Raw genomic sequence first — 12,641 nt, forward strand, 5'->3', positions numbered from 1 at the left:
TTAGTTACACAAGTGGCCTGGGGCAGGCGCCTTACTCCCCCACTAGGTAGCTGGTTAAGCTTCCTCCCAATTCATGGCTCCTGCAGCCATGGATCCATGGTGGCCAGCCTGCAGTTGCAGGCAGGCCACGTCCCGCTCCAGGCCCGGCCTGGGCCGGCGGGGACGGCTCTCTGGTCATGACCAACTTTAGGGTGGTCTGAGCCCTGGCACGCGCTAAATTGCCCATCACAGGTGGCTAGATGGGCAAGTCACGGGCCACACCCCCTCCACGTCCCACATGGCCCCATTCAGGTCACCGTGCCTGGCCCGGCATGTCCACCCCCAGGCCCCGCTCCTGCCAGGCTGGCATACGCCACGGTCTCCGTCACACACATTCAGGTCAGATCCGTGGCGCTCCGGGTCCTTCCACGCCCCGGCCTACCCACGGCCTCCCAGCGGGGCCCTTGGGGGCTCCGGCCTTGTTGCTCCCTATGATTCACATGTGTGTTCCTTTCCCAGGTGCCAGTAGCGTTCGTGGTCCCCGTCGTACCTTATCTCGACTTCCCTGACGTCAGGTTAGGTCCTGCAGAAAATCGCTGTCGGCCGCTCGCGGGAAAACTCATACTTGAGGGTTCAGGTAGGTAATCTGGGGCTGCTCCTGGCAGTTCCTCTTCCCGACATCCCGGGTTGCCTCCCAGGAGGCACGCGGGGATGTTTTTCTCGCTCTCAACCCGAGACGTTCAGGTGTCTCCTCTGTCCTGCTTAGCCTGAGGCGTTCAGGTGTCTTCTCTTTCCAGGTACCCTGAAGCGTTCAGGTGTTCTCTCTGTCCATCTTGGCCTGAGGCGTTCAGGTGTCTTCTCTCTCCAGGTTCCCTGAAGCGTTCAGGGGTCCTCTCTGTCCATCTTTGCCTGAGGCGTTCAGGTGGCTTCTCTGTCCAGGTACCCTGAAGCGTTCATGGGTCTTCTCTGTCCATCTTTGCCTAAGGCGTCCAGGTGTCTTCTCCATCCAGGTACCCTGAAGCGTTCTGGTATCTTCTCTGTCCTTCCTTGCCTGAGGCGTTCAGGTGTCTTCTCTGTCCAGGTACCCTGAAACGTTCAGGTGTCTTCTCTGTTCATCCTTGCCTGAGGCGTTCAGGTGTCTTCTCTGTCCAGGTACCCTGAAGCGTTCAGGGTCTTCTCTGTCCATCCTTGCCTGAGGCGTTCAAGTGTCTTCTCTGTCCCAGCACCCTGAAGAGCTCAGGTGTCTCCTCTGTCCATCTCAGGCGAGACGTTCAGGTGTCTTCCCTGCCAGGGGCCCTGAGGCGCTCAGGTGTCTTCTCCGTCCACGGTGGCTGGTAGCGTCGGGCTCGTCAGCCTCAGGTGCAGCCACCTTCCCGGTAGGCAGCCGGTGCATTCAGGCCACGCATCGCCACGCGTCTCGGTACTCCCAGGCCCTCCTTACCACAGTCCCTAGTCTCCGCCTCCTGGTGCCCTTCTTCCTGGTCCATGTTTTATCCACATCTCCCTGTCTCCACATTAGACGACACTACGCTGTGTCCACGCGCACCCGCGATGGCTTCCTGTCTCGCGCAGCATTTTGCTCACGTCACTCCTAACTTTTCCAGTCCTCAGGGCCAGCCGGTTCGTTCCCGTCCATCCTCTGACGGTAAGACAAGGGTGTTGATTCCACGCTCTCAGGTACGTCATCGCATACGTTCATCCACGACCTTCTTAGTCGGGGTGCACGTCCCCATGACCTCTCCAGCGGCCATATTGTTGTCTCTAATTCCAGGTGTTGCAAGGTCTCTGCTATTGTTGAAGCCATGTCACAGGTTTCTGACGTCGACGACACGTTGTCCCTCCCGGGTACGTCGTTCTCCAGCCAAGGCGGCCCAGTTGCCCTCCGTAGATGCACTGTGCCGAGGCTCGTTGCGGAATTGGCCAAGAGAGGCATCAGACACCCAGCGTCAGCCAGGAAGGCCGAGTTATACCGCCTATTGATGACCGAGCCCAGCGCTCCTGAAAGGGAAGATCCACCCCCAGCCATCCAGCAGTCCCTGGTGCTGTTGCAGGCCTCCTTGGATTCGCTCATCTCGTCCGTTGCCGACATCAGGACCAGGGTGGTGGACTTGGAGTCCAGAACACCGGCGTCTTCCCAGGCGGTGGTCCCCATCTCCGATCCCCCTCTATTTCAGCTTCCGGCTCCAGGTACGTCCCCGGCTGCTCCGGTGGTGGCTCCTGCGCACTTGGTGCCGGACCACATCAGGAGGGACATCTTGGCGGGCAAGGACGTGAATCTCGCGTCCATCCTGATTGCGTCCCACGATGCCGCAGACAACAAGACTTTTGACTGCGGGGAGGTCTCGGTGGTCCTTCGGGCCAAGGATGGACGTCTCAACCGCAAGCTCTCTGTCGTCGAGTTTGTTTTGGCCTTCGGCCTGTTTAGAGACGTGCTCTGCTCCGCTTTCCCGGCCCGCCGGGAGGAGCTGGACACGTATCTACACAGGGTCACGGGACTTGGGCACAAGTACGGCGGCACGGCTTTTTATGACTACCACCGCTCCTTTTCAGCCAAGGCCGCCGCCGCGCTTGCCCAGTTTCAGTTCTCCGTCAACTGGGCCATGCTGGACATGGAGTTGTTCTGCCAGCATTTCGCCGGTCTCCGGGCCCCCGCTTGTTCGACCTGCCAGTCGATTTTCCACTCTACTGAGTGGTGTCCTCAAACAGCCACGGCCCAACCAGACAAGGCTATTCCAGGCCCCTCGCAGTCCCTCCACCACCGATAAGTTGGGTAGACCCATTGTCTACCTTGGCAACAGCCAAGTTTGCAATAACTTCAACTTTGGTTCCTGTCTATTTAGCGGTTGCAGGGCCCTGCACATCTGCTCCATCTGCTTCAGGGCTCACCCCAGGTCCACATGTCCCAAGAAGGCTTACAAGCGCCTATGACTAGCCGACTGCGACATCGACCTCCTGGCTCTCCTGTTACGGGACCATCCGGTGCCAGGGTTCGTGGACTTCCTGGTCTCTGGCCTCTGCTCCGGGTTTGACACAGGGTTGGTGGCACTACCCCATTCCAACTGGGAGTGCGACAATCTGCAGTCAGCCAGGTCAGATTCCACCGCTGTACAGGAACTCCTGAATTCGGAGGTGGAGAAAGGGTTCCTCCTGGGCCCCTTCAACCAGGTTCCTTTCTCTCGCTGGCGGATCAGCCCCATAGGCATCGTGTCCAAAAAAGATTCAAATAAAAAACGTTTGATTTACGATCTCTCCGCCCCCCATGATTCCGTCATCCCCAGCATCAATTCACTCATCCCTTCTGAAGAATTTTCCATGACCTATGCGTCCATAGACGAAGCCATTGCCCTCATCCTTAGCGCCGGAAAAGGCGCCTGGTTGTCTAAAACTGACATAGCGGACGCCTTCAAACTGCTGCCCATTGCCCCTCACCTTTGGCAGTTCTATGGCATCAGGTGGGAGGGCAGGTTCTATTTTGCCAACAGGTTGACCTTCGGCTCAAAAAGCAGCCCGTGGTTATTTGACCAATTGGCGCAGGCCCTGCACTGGATCCTGATCCACCACGGCAGCGCCCCAGCGGTCATCCATTACCTGGACGACTTCCTCCTCATAGAACCTCCGCTATGTCGGCCATCCGGGCTGCTCTCCCTCCTGGAGATCTTTGCCGCCCTTTCCATCCCAATTTCGCAGGGAAAGACCGCGGGGCCGGTCACTTCCATCACCTTCCTGGGTATTGTCCTGGACTCAGACAGAATGGAAGCCAGGCTTCCTGAGGCAAAGCTGTCCCAGATACGGGAAGTCGTGGCCAGGGCCATCACCTCTTCCCAGGTGACCAAGGTCGAGCTACAGTCCATCCTGGGTCGGCTGAACTTTGCCTTAAGGGTCATACCCCAGGGCAGGGCTTTCATTTCCCGGCTGCTCTCGCTCCTTCCCTCAGCCTCCGAACCCAGCAGCATTGTCCACTTGGACAGGGCTGCCATGGCAGATTTGCGCATGTGGGACAGCTTTCTGTTATCTTGGAACGGGGTCAGCCTGTTTGTCCCCTCATGGTCCCAGTCATCTACCAGGGTGTTTGCTGATGCCGCAGCATCCCGGGGTTTCGCGGCCATCTTCGGGTCCCAGTGGCTGGCTGGCCCATGGCCTCCTCAGGTCAGTTCCAAACCTCAGTCCCTCAGCTCATCACCGTTCCTGGAATGTTACCCCATCGTGGCGGCCGCATCCGTCTGGGGTCACCTCTGGGCGAATTCCAGCGTCATGTTTATATCTGACAGTCAGGACCTGGTGGACATCATCTCCAAAGGCCGAGCTAAGTCGGCCAGGGTCATGTCCCTGTTGCGCAAACTGGTCTGGCTGGCCATGACCCATAACTTTCACTTTTCATGTTCCCATATCCCAGGTGCCAGCAACACGGCGGCCGATGCCTTATCGAGGTTCAATTTTCACACCTTCTTTCAGGTATGTCCAGAAGCAGACCGGACCGGGGCCCGGATTCCCGGTTTCAGCGACCTGATGTTGGACTGAGGTCTCTGCTGGCAACCGCCGAGGACCTCAGGCACCGATCCCTTTCGGTCAACACGGCTCGCAACTACGGCACAGGTTGGAACCACTTCCAGAAGTTTTCCAGGGACCATCCCCAACAGGATATGTCCTTCATTGCGTACATCATGGCTTTCATGGCCCATTGCCATGTCAACCTCAAGCTGGCACCCAGCACCATCCGTTTGTACCTGGCCGGGGCACAGCATTTCTTAGCCCTTCAGAACCCAGAAGTACGCGCAGCGTTCACATCCCAAGCCGTCAAGGCCACACTCAGGGGCATTGAGAAAAACAGTAAAGACTCCAACCCGTCCCGTCGGCCGGTCTCCGGTGAGCTGTTTAGGCAGCTGTCTGCATCCCTAGATGGCAATCCTTTTGGCCATTTCACTAGTCTGGTCATCAAAGCCGCCATGTACCTAAGCTTCTACGGCTTCCTTCGTCCAGGAGAATTTTCAGTTTCTTCCCTGAAGACTATCTTCCTGAAAAAGAAGCAGCTATCCTGGAGCCAGGATCATCTGGTATTAAGCCTGCCTTCCACCAAGACGTCCCAAAACGGTCCTCCCATACTGATCCGTTTCTTCAAGTCCGGGAACGCCTGGTGTCCGGTGGTGGTACTCCAACATCTCCTGGGTTCCACACCATCTCCAGATCCAGAGTCTCCGTTGCTGCCATTCCAAGGGAAACCCCTATCCACGTCACAGTTTGTCTCCCACATCAGATCCCTGGTCGCAGGGTTGGGGGTGGACCCCAAAACCATATCAGGACATTCGTTCCGCATCGGAGCGGCTTCAGCAGCTTCCAAGCACGGGACGCCTCCGCACGTCATCCGTCACATGGGTAGGTGGAGATCTGCCTGTTTTTCCCGGTACATCCCGGATCCGCTGACTGAAACCCGGCAGGTATTCCGTTCCTTGGTTTTGTAACCCTGTTCCACATGCATTAAACAGCAGCACTTCTCCTACCTGGTGTCTTTTTGGCCCTCTTTTAGGCAGGCCCACGTCCCGTGGCTCCAGGCACACCCCAGCCACTGTCTAGCCCCCTCCTGTCACCTTACTGACCGTGGCCGCGGCCACAAATAGTTAAGGCTGCATGCAGCCTGTTATTGTGGGAGGGGCCAGGTCCCCTTACTTAAACCCCCTCGTACAGCTTACCATCACCGCGCCCGCCGACCAGCACTTCACCCACCCTTTCCCCCCCCTTTTTTCTTCCTACTCTCCCTAGGGTTGGCCCTCTTTTAGGCAGGCCCACGTCCCGTGGCTCCAGGCACACCCCAGCCACTGTCTAGCCCCCTCCTGTCACCTTACTGACCGTGGCCGCGGCCACAATATAAATTTAACTGCGTAGCAGCACACTCCCCGTCTGGCATTGACAATGTCACTATTTAAACCATAACGGTAGTTATATTATTGCAAATAAACAACAGTGCGATTTGCTTGATGTCTGAGGACCTGAAAAACATTAAAGAGAACAGGCATATAATGCAACAATTAAAATGTAAGGCTTCAAGTGTATCAATTAAAGTTCAAACACTTCTTTCTTGAAGTCTCAAGTAGGATTCAACAGCCTAGGCAAATAAGTTGACTCTCCAAAGGGCAAGAACAGAATAAGTTCCGTGATAGGCCTGATGAAAGTCTTTACAGTCCCATGTCTTGCAACTTCCACCTCTACCTTGCGTACCTTACCGTTAACACTAGGAACGCTCTTCATAATAAGTCCCATAGGCCACTCCATTCTTTCGGCTTGCTGGTCCTTCAGCAGAACGAGATCTCCAACTTGTATGTTAGGGTACTGTTGTTGCCATTTCCTGCGTCCTTGCAGAGTAGAAAGATACTCCATCTTCCAACGATTCCAGAAACGGTTGGCAAGGTTTTGTACTCGCTTCCATTGATCAAAGCACAGATTTCTGTCTTTAAAATTTCCAGGTGGAACAGGAATGGACCCAAGCTTCTGGGTAAGCAGGGTAGCTGGGGTAAGGATAGTTGGGGTCTCTGGATCTGTAGACACTGGAACAAGTGGTCTTGAGTTGAATATGGCAGATGCTTCTGCCAAGAAGGTGGTTAGAATCTCGTGGGTAAGTCTTGTGGAGTTCAAGTCCATAAACATAGAGTCCAGTATTTTTCGTGTGATGCATATCATTCTCTCCCATGAGCTGCCCATGTGGGAAGAATGAGGAGGATTGAAAATCCATGTACAACCCTTTTCAGCTAAAAGTTCTTGGATTGGCCTAAAGTTGAGTTGTAACTCTCTACAGGCTCCAACGAAATTAGTTCCACAGTCAGACCTCAGTGTTTTGACTGGCCCTCTGATGGCAAGAAATCGTCTTAGAGCGTTGATGAAGCTTGAAGCATCCATAGATTCTATCACTTCAATGTGTACTGCGCGCACACTCATGCAAGTTAACAGCACTGCCCATCGTTTACTATTTGCTTGGCCACCTCGAGTTCTGCGGGCTGTTACCATCCATGGCCCAAAGACATCCAATCCAACATGAGAGAAAGGTGGGTCAGTACTTAATCTGTCAGCTGGCAAATCTGACATTAGCTGTTGCTGATGTTTACCTCTTAATTTACGGCACTGAACACAGCTGTGCAGCATAGCTGTAATTTGTCTTTTTGCTCCTATGATCCAAAGGCCGGCAGCTCTTATGGCACCTTCAGTGAAGTGTCTACCTTGGTGCTTAACCCTTTCATGGTAGTGCCGTATGAGCAGAGTGGTGATATGGTGGCGAGCAGGTATTATGAGAGAATTCTGTTCTTGTTCTCCGATTTCAGCCTTGTTTAATCGTCCACCAACTCTTAACATGTCGTCATTGTCAATGAATGGGTTCAGGTTAGTAATTGGACTGTTTTTTGGAATGTCTCTCTTGTCACTGATTTCAGAGCCAAAGGCATCCTGTTGTACACTGCGTATTATGATCATTTCACCTTTAGCAATATCCTTTGCCGAAAGAGGCTTTTGACATGCGTGCCAACCTTGACATTGAACATCCGTGACATTGAACATCCATGGGCTGTGTGTGAAAGCAGTGTACGATATGGACTAACCTTGCGATGGTGCGTACAAGCCTTATCCACTTGGAAAAACGTTCAAAGCATTGACAGCCCAAGACAAGTCTTTGTTCAGTTCTGGTGGCGAGGGTTGTAACTTCAGGACGAATCTCTGGATCCTTGTCAGGTTCTAGAAGACTGAAGACGTCAGCTGTAGTCTCTTTATCCAGCAGGAATTCAGGACCTGTTAACCAGGAAGAATTTTCAAATACACTTGCAGACACTGACCTAGTAGCATGATCTGCAGGATTAATTTCAGATGGGACATAATGTCATTGTTCAGGTTTAGATGATTTCCTGATTCTTTCTACACGGTTGCTGACATAGACATAGAAACGTTTAGTCTGGTTGTATATGTAGCCTAGAACAACCTTACTGCGAGTGTAGAGTTTGGTGTCCTCTATCTGAATGTCTAGCTCGCGTAATATGAAATCTGCGATTTCTACAGCTAGCACAGTCCCACAAAGTTCAAGCCTAGGAATTGTGTGCTCAGGCTTAGGTGCTAACTTAGCTTTCCCAAACAGAAATCCTATGTGGGTTTGATTAGAAGAGTCTCTCACCTTGAGGTAGGCAACAGCCGCTATGGCCTCAGTAGATGCGTCTGAGAAGATGTGAAGCTCTTTTCTCCGGCTCGTAGTAAGGGAAGCTGAGGTGTAGCAGCGTAGTATATGGATTCCATCTAAGGCGTGTAGAGATTGCTTCCAGGTCTCCCACTTTGAAAGCTTGTCAGATGGCAGTGGAGCATCCCAATCTTTAATAGACTCTGAGAGCTGTCTAAATAAGGCTTTACCTTGTATGGTGATGGGAGACACAAATCCCATTGGATCGTATAGGCTGTTTACCACTGACAGAACACCACGCTTGGTAAATGGCTTGTCTGTAGAGCTGACTTGAAAGCTGAAAGTGTCCTTTTAATAAGTCCCACCGTAGGCCCAGACTTCTCTGTATAGGTGGCATGTCCATTCCCAGATTTAAGTCCTTAAACCCAGTGGCATGATCGCCAGGTTAAAAGGCTTTCATAACAGCAAAACTATTTGAGGCAATTTTGTGTAGTCTGAGGTTAGCCTCAGAAAGCATACCTTGTGTCCTATGGAGCAGGTCTATGGCTTCTTCGTAAAAAAAAAAAAAAAAGTCTATCTCAATGAAGTGTTGAGCATCTGCGCCATACTCCTTTTCTCCATCAATGGCAGTCCTTCGTAAACCGTATGTTGCAACAGCGGGTGAGGGACTATTTCAGAAAACATGTACTTTCATGCGGTATTCAATAATCTCATTGCCCATGTTGTTGTTACGATGCCACAGAAACCTTAGGAAGTTCCTATGGTCTTCGCGTACAATGAAGCAATGAAACATCTGTTGAATATCAGCAGTTATGGCAACTGGTTCTCTTCTAAATCTCATAAGTACGCCTACAAGGTTGTTGGTTAGATTCTGGCCACTGAGAAGAACATCATTTAGGGATACACCTTGATGCTTGGCACTGGAGTCAAATACTATCCTGATTTGTTTTGGCTTACGTGGATGATACACTCCGAAGAAAGGCAGATACCAGCACTCATCGGGTCTTTGAAGTGGTGGCGCTGGTTCGGCGTGACTATTGTCAAAGATCCTTTTCATAAAGGCGATGAAATGATCCTTCATTTCAGGCCTGTTCCTTAGTGTTCATTGAAGTGAGTTGAATCTGGATAAAGCCTGTTCACGATTGGTTAGGAGTTTGGCCCTTGTAGCACGAAGAGGTAATTGTGCAACCCAGCTGTTAGACTCATCCAGAAATAATTCCTTATCCATTATTTTGATGAATTCTCTATCTTCAACTGACAAGGCTATTTTGTTGTCCTCACTTGTAGTACAAAACACTGTGGTACCTAGGTTGTCATCTCAAAGGACAGGATTAACATCAGGTCCTTGGATGATGTCAAGAAGCTTCTCCTTTACTTCATAATGGTGAGGGCACTGTTTGAAGTGGGATGCACGTCCGTTTCCCAACACGTAAGTCTTGAAGGAGTGGATCTCAGATGATGAACACATCCTGTCCAAGCATACATCGCCCACTATTACCCAGCCTATGTCAAGTCTTTGTGCATAAGGGGCGTCGTCAGGCCCATCGCACTGATCGCGTACTTTATGTAGTCTGAGAATGTCCCTTCCTAACAAGACTAAGATTTCAGCACTTTTGTCCATTGCAGGAATCTCATCAACAAGGTGCCTTAAATGAGGATGTTGATACGCAGCTTCCCGAGTGGGAATCTCTTCCCTTTCGTCTGGTATCTGGTCGCACTCGACTAACGTTGGTAGGGGTACGCCCTCTCCCTCGTTGATATGAGAGACCATAAACCCTTCTGCCGAAGGTCTCTACACGACCAGAACAGGTTCTAAGAGTACATGGTGCTGCGTGACCCTTTATGCCAAACATCTCAAAGAATTTAGGGATCTGTTGCTCTGTTCATCTATTATGGCATACATCCTAGCAGCTTTCTCAGGATGACTCTTTGGGTATATCTTGACTAGGCATATCTTGGCACAGCAATTGTGGTCCTTGCCTTCTCCACAGACTTCTGTACATGAAGAAGAGACATTATCTTTGGTTGGAGCATGACCTTGTTGCACCCTACCATGATTTGAGACGGGAGTGGAGGTAGGAAGCTGCTGTGGGTTGTCTGGAAGTGGAATAGAATGCATGGCTGTAACATGTCTGTCGCTACCGCATTCTGTGCACTTGATGACAACTTTACAGTCTTTAGCAAAATGGCTATAAGAAGCACAGCACTTGTAGCATATGCCAAGTTTCTGGAGAATCTCCCTTCGCTCTTGTAAAGTCTTTGCCCACAATATTTCTTAAGAGGGTGAGGCTTCTTGTGAATAAGACACTGATGATTATCTCTGTCATCCACAACGCCCTGATCAGTAGGTGAGGTTGCGAAGGGTGAGATGTCTGTCCTTTTAACAGATATTGCTCTATTTAAGTCTCTACGTTTAGCTGCTGTGTTATCATACCTTGATGATGGTGAGGATGAAGCAGGCAGGTTGGGTTCAGTGAAGCTGAAGCTGGGATCGTTTCTCATCCAGGCTTGATCACTAATGAACCTGCAGAAGTATGAGAATGGAGGAAAGGATACATTATAGTCTGTTTTGTATCTTGAGCCCTGTTGTGCCCATTTCTCTTATAGGCCGTATGGCAGTTTAGACACCACTGGGTTGACACCATGAGCGGTGTCCAGGAAGCTTAGTCCAGGTAGACGTGGGTCAGTCTTTGCCAACTCTAGCTCCATGAGGAGGTCACTTAGATCTTGGAGCTTGCGATAGTCTTTATTCCCTATTTTTGGGAAGTTTTGCAGTCTCTTTAATAGAGCGCTTTCTATGGCTTCAGATCTACCATAGGCTTGCTCAAGTCTTGCCCATGCAGCAACAAGACCTGCATCTGGGTGGTCAACATGTACTGTTCTGAGTCTTTTAACACGACCTGCAGATTCTGGTCTCAGCCACTTTTTAAGCAAATCAAGTTCTTCCTTAGGGTACTTTCACATTAGCGGCAGGACGGATCCGACAGGCTGATCACCCTGTCGGATCCGTCCTGCCGCTATTTCGCTGTGCCGCTGGACTGCCGCTCCGACCCCATTGACTATAATGGGGACGGGGGGCAGAGCTCCTGCGCAGCCAGGCAGTGCACGGTGAGAGGCCGCTGGACTAAAAGTACTGCATGTCCGACTTTTTAGTCCGGCGGCCTCTCACCGCGGACTGCCGTGCTGTGCTGGAGCACTGCCCCCGTCCCCATATAGTCAAACGTGACGGAGCGGCAGTCCGGCAGCATGGTGAAATAGGGGCAGGATGGATCCGACAGGGTGAACAGCCTGTTGGATCCGTCCTGCCACTAGTGTGAAAGTACCCTTAGCAGTAATGTTGAGATCGGCAATAGTAGCCTTGAAAGTTGATCTCCAGGCCCTGTAGCTCTTTGGACAGTCGTCAAACCTTGAGAGGCTGGTGTTAATGAGCTCATGGCGTACTATGTATCTGGCAAAGTCATTCATGTCTGGTCCCTCACTCCTTGGTGTCAAAGTAACTTGTGGAACCCCTTGGGTATGAAAGTTCTCTGGTGATGTAGGGTGAGGTTTACCAGGGTAAAATGATGTTGCATGAGCGTTAAACTGTGGTGTAGTATCTAAGGCATGTGCTGGCTTTGGTTTGAGCTGCGGCTTATTACCGGAAGTCACCTTGTTGTTGACATGAGTTGATCCGGTTTGCTGCTTAGATGTACTTGAGTTGTAGACCTGAAGATGCTCAGACATATATAGCTGAGAGGTCTCTGCATTGAGAGTCAGAACAGTGTTGTTAGTAGGAGGTACAGGAGATGACTCTGTATCTTTGCAGATGTTATGCTTTAGAGCGTATTCACTGGTGCGTTCAGCTAGATCTTCCAGTTCTGCTGGGATAAGGCAGTCTGAATTAGTACTTTGTCCCATTGCTTGTTCAAGGACTTTCAGCCTTGCTAGGAAGTTGCTTCCTTCCCTTCCATTTGCAGAATCTTTATTTGTGAATCTGCCTCTGCTTAGAGAGCCTTGCTTTGAGCTTCCATCTTGGATTGATGAGCTGCCATTTGAGCTTCCATCTCTGCTTGTTGAGCTGCCCTTTGAGCATCCATCTCTGCTTGATGAGCTGCCCTTGGAGCTTCCATCTCTGCTTGTTGAGCTGCCCTTGGAGCTTCCATCTCTGCTTGCTTTCTGGTAAAGGAGCTTTACACCTTTTTTGATTCGGCATCAGTGCGGGCCTCTATTAACTTGTCACTCAATGTTGATCTTCTGGAACAAGAGGATCTGAAAGAAAGTGCAGTGCGCTTTGCTGTGGTGGATCTGTGAGATCTGGTCTCCTGCAGTTGAGTAATGCGGAGTTCTGCCTTAAACTTAGCATTTTGCACTGCAAGAAGGCTGAGTATTTTGCAGACAGCTGCTGGTAGCGTACATACACAGCAAATAGGTGATTTATAGAGTCTCTTATTTCAGCTGGTTGATCATTAGAGTGTGACAAAACTGACATGCAGTGTGAGGTTCTGTCCCAGAGGTCTGACAGATTACTGGAGAACTCATCTCT

The sequence above is a fragment of the Bufo bufo genome, chromosome 1, assembly GCF_905171765.1.
Source record: "Bufo bufo chromosome 1, aBufBuf1.1, whole genome shotgun sequence".
Taxonomy (NCBI): domain Eukaryota; kingdom Metazoa; phylum Chordata; class Amphibia; order Anura; family Bufonidae; genus Bufo; species Bufo bufo.